Source organism: Triticum dicoccoides, chromosome 4A (genome assembly GCF_002162155.2).
Source record: "Triticum dicoccoides isolate Atlit2015 ecotype Zavitan chromosome 4A, WEW_v2.0, whole genome shotgun sequence".
Classification (NCBI taxonomy): Eukaryota; Viridiplantae; Streptophyta; class Magnoliopsida; order Poales; family Poaceae; genus Triticum; species Triticum dicoccoides.
Window position 1 is genome coordinate 237,561,588 of NC_041386.1, and position 5,194 is coordinate 237,566,781.

The following is a 5,194-nucleotide window of genomic DNA, read 5'->3' on the forward strand; positions in this document are numbered from 1 at the left end:
GGAAGGTTTACTGGGCCATTTTTGAAGGTGTTGGGCTGCAACATACACGATGCCTTTATGGTTCCCCGGTTAACCATTGGAGTATCAAACGGACTCCAAATGACACGAAATTTGACAGGCGGTCTACCGGTGGTGTACCAAGGCCGCTTGGCAAATCTGGGTCCATTCTGAGAATGTTTAACACCAGCTCACGAAAAGAGACAAAAAGGGAACGCCGATGCACGTGGGAGTGTCGGATTGCAAAACGGACAACGGGGAAAATGCTCGAATGCATGAGACGAACACGTATGCAAATGAGATGCACATGATGACATGATATAAAATGCATGACATGAACAAAATGCAAAATGAAGACAAACCCAACCACGAAGGGAATCTCATAACTTAAATCCGAAATGGCAAGAGTCAGAGTACAAATATGGCAAGTTACATTCGGGCTGTTACACTCTCTCTCAGGTAAAATAGCATAGAACATGTGCAGCAGTCCTGATTCATCATATAAGAGCATGCAGATGAACTTGTCTCCTAATTGTGGGTTGCGCTTCTGATTGCTACCCCCTAGTATTTCTCTGCGATCCTTCACAATTTCGCTCTAGTCTTTCACTATTAAGACTTGATCGGTTAGAAATCCTGAATGCACTCATGTTCAATGTAGGATGACTTGGTCATAAGCTAACCATTGCCACGCGACCTTTAGGCTCGATCCAATGAGGCATAACTATCATCAGGAGTCCCTGTTGAAGAACATCGTAGTAACATACTTAGCAATGAACTTATCTTAAAAAATAATGTATGCAAAAGATGAAGTGAGGACAAATAGTAAAAATCGTACCATCTTTCCTAAATAGGTGTGACCGTAGTTCAATACGAACACTATTGGTCGCACGTTTTGAGTACTAAGATTTTCAAGTCCAGGAAAACAATTTATCTTGACAGCATAAAGATCCTCAAGCCATGAAACAAAATGAATTATCTCCTCGCAGTTTAGTTCAGCCTCGAGACAGTAGTAGGTCATGTCTACCAAGCGACGGACATGGTTGCTTGATTGGAAATAAGCTGTCAATAGAAATTAGTTGATGCGGAGCATCCTACGGTCATCCCCATGGACCTACCATCGTCTCACGAACTGCCAAGAGGACCTATGACTACAGCTAGAGCTAGAGCTCTCGAGACCGAGGTGACTTCTCTCCTTAGTGACATTTCATATGATCCCATCGAGACATGGATACTACCTAAGTCCGAGATGTTGTGCATGATTAGGTACCAAGAGGACCCTCCCGAAGATGCACATGAAGACGTACAAGCCGCCAAGTCCACGGATGAAGAGGAACGTCGGAAGGAGAAGAAGACAGCTCTAGGACCCGGACATCCGGCCCCAAGCCCGGACATCCGACCGCTGAAGACTTCAACTATAGCAGCATTCCAGCCGCCGAGCATCTACAGGCCCCGGACATCCGGCTCCAGCCCGGACATCCGGCCTCACACCCGAATATCCGGACAAGCTCCAACAGAGAACAGAAGAGGACCCCCGCCAGCCCAGACATCTGGCCTTCCGTGAACGCCCGGATGTCCGGCCTCCCCTATCTGCGCATAGTGTAAGGGCCCGAGGCCCGTTTACCCCTTTGCCCACCTAGGCTATATAAACTCTTATCCTACCTACGTTTTAGGGCCAGCATTGGTTTAGCTCATATTAGAGATAGAGCATTGCTCACCCACATCGTATCTACTCCATGAGAGAGACCGCGGCCCCTCTTCGGAGAAGATCCCTTTGGATTCAAGACCCCTTTAGGGGAAGAACCTCAACACCTCCTCGCGAAGAAGACCCGCTACCTTTGTATCATCCTTAGTTGTCCGTGGATCATGTGATCTCTTATGTACTCGAGGATCTAGCATATGTGTGACTATTTCTTGTTGGTTTAGTGATTTTCTCGTGTTTACTCTCATTTTTCCCCTCGTGTTTTCCCTTGTGTTCTTCGTGTTCTTCGCGAGATCCGCTCCTTTTGTGAAAGATCGACCGATTAGGGTTCTACCCTACATCATCTTGGTATCTAAAGCCACATTGATCACGATTTCGGAGCCTCCCCGTTGTGTTTCTAGCCTTGTTTTTGTTGATTTTCTCCCTAATTCGAAAATTCCCCACAAAAATAGCCCCAAATTTTTTTTGCGATTTGTTGGTGTGATGAAGTTTTGTTGGATTAGATCCGTTGATTTTGTGTGTTGCAGGTAGATCTAGCTTTCCATCCACTTTTCCCCAATTTCCATCCACAAATTCCTCCTAATTTTGCCCAGATTTGCCACCTTCCACGCGGAGTTCATCCAGATCCAGAGCCCGGACATCTGGCCCGACAGCCCGGACATCCGGCACCCCGGACATCCGGCCTTCAAGCCCGTACATCCGGCCCCTGGCAGCATCACTTCTTCTCCACCGCCCGTTTTCCATCCATATTTCGCCCAATTTTTTCCCAGTGCCCACATACACTTCCGCATACCACCACCACTTCCGCATAGCACCACCATATACCACATACACCACCATCGCTTAACACTACCAACTCTGACAATTTTGTCCTGTTTCACTTTGAGAATTTGAGTTGCGAGTCCGTGTCCTATTGTGTTTCCGCTATTTAGGTACGACTCGACATCAACATCACCGCCGCTCATCTTCGCCATGGAGGCGTCATCAACAACAACCACCTCGACTACATCTTGGTACTCGTACAAACATTTTGACACCATACCGTACGCAAGAAGCGGTAACCTCACCTTGGTATTGAACATATCATTCTTGCCATTACTTTGATAGCCATCATAGCCTTACTCCTTTGTGTCGATTACCCATCTAGACTAGCTTTTGAGTATTGCCGGCAACGAGACTTATGCACATTAGTGATCATACTTCCCATAGCACACATACATCATTGGTGCATATCTTGGTATCATCTCTTGTGTCACAAGGTTGTCATCGCATACACAATTGCTATCTTGGTTCGTGAAGCATTGCATGAGAAAAGAGCTCAAACAACAAAGAGCCAAACAAGCTTTTAAACAAAAGGGAAAGATAAGCAAAGTGGTTTTAAGCAAGAACCATAGAATCATACAACATTAATATTGTCATACTAGATCATCTTGGATCACATCATCGAAACACCATACATAGAGCATACTTAGGATAGAAGTCGTTGCGTTTTTGCTTAGTTGGTTGTGCACAAGTCTTTGTATCCGCCAATTGTGCAATCGTGCTAGCGTCTCTCTAGTTTTATGCAACAAGAGCATTTTTGTGGATTCCACATTTTGGCTCACCCTTGGTTGCACGACCCCACTTATCTTTTTGCGTGTGTGTTTCCGTGTACCATATATTGCTTGGTATACTTGTTGCATTGCAAATTTCCGAATCTTTTCCAACATTATTGAAGCTCACTAACAATTACATCAAATTTTGTGCCACCATCCTAACCAAGCTCCACCATAAGCTTTTACTTGTGTAGGTGTGAGAAACCGACAAGAATTGGTACCAATTGTGTTATTTCCTTGTCCCACATTGGAGTGATCATTGATCCACCTTCAACTTCGGTCAAGGTACATTTGGTATACGTCCTTCCCTTTCTACCACGCACATTTTTCTATTGGAATGATGGATAGGCCAAGTACTTCTACCAACCCACTCTTCATTGAGCATGACGACGACATGAACTCATACGTCACCAAGAGCCACCTCTTTGGTGCACAACGTTCTTTGCATCAAGAGCAACAAGCAATGAGTGAGCACATCGACAACCTCGCCGCCGACTTGCGACTCTCTGAACAACATACAAGGGACAACTTCGACCATAAGCTCGACGATCACAAGCAAGATAATGATGCAAGAATGGACGAGATTCGTGATTTGTTGCTCAACCGCTCTTCTTCCACTTCGTCCTCTGCAAGACGGGGCCGCTCAAGTCGACACTCTGACTTCACCATCTCCGGTTCAAGTACTCCGACATCGAACACTCTTTGACGTGTCACGTGCAACGATCGTCAACCAAGCCTCAATCCTCTACGCGAAACCGACTCTCAAGAGCACCGACAACGTCAAACCCAAGCGGCTTTTGCGCTAGCACGAGAACGGCAACGACAACACCAACATGAAGAGGAAGAGCGAGCGCGTCTACACCAAGATGCACAAGATGCCGAGGCACAACGCCAAGAACAACAACTCCGTGAAGCTCAAGCACTTGAGGTGCAACGCGCCCTCAGAGATTCAAGTCGATCCGTAGCCAACTGAGGCCGACAAGGTCATGAACATGAATAAGCACTTCGTGAAGAAGCTCACGAACGAAGAGTTCAAGCTCACGTGCAACATCAAGCTCGACAAGTACGTCCTCAAGCTCCTCAAGAACCCCAAGTTCACCAAGAGCATGAAGATAATGGAAATCCTCCATGACAAGAGCAACATGAGGTTGACAACCCTCCTCACCAAGAGCAACATGATTTTCCCAATCCTCAACAACATGGGCGTCATCATCCCCGACCCCAACACAATGAAGAGCAACGCCACGACAAGCTAAAGTTCACCATGCCCAAGTTCAATGGAAGCAACGATCCTGAAGAGTACCTTTCATCGGCATTGAAGGTCGACAAAATCTTTCGCTTGCACAACTATGACGAAGAGAAGAAGATCGCGATGGCATCCCTTGAGTTCCAAGACTATGTCCTCATTTGGTGGGAACAAGTTATCGAGCGCCGCGAGGCAAGAGGTGAACCACCCATCACTACTTGGGCGCAAATGAAGGATATCATGAGAGCACGCTTCGTGCCTACCTACTACAACCGCGACCTCTTCAAGAAACTCCAACTACTCAAGCAAGGAACCAAGAGCGTTGAAGATTACTACAAGGAGATGGAGATTTCCATGATAAGAGCCAATGTCATGGAAGATGATGAGAAAACAATGGCACATTTCTTGAATGGACTCAATCATCCTATCAAGCAGATCGCCGACTTCCAACCATACTCGAACCTCATCGAGCTAGTGCATCAAGCTACCAAAGCGGAACGCCAAGTACAAGATGATTTCAAGTATGACAAGTTCTCATCCAAGACATACGACTTCTCCAACACCCAAGCTTCAACGACTCCAACACCGCCTTCATCAACAAAGCCGTCTACAACAAACGTCGACAAGTCGAGTTACAAGAAAACTTCGACTACCCCA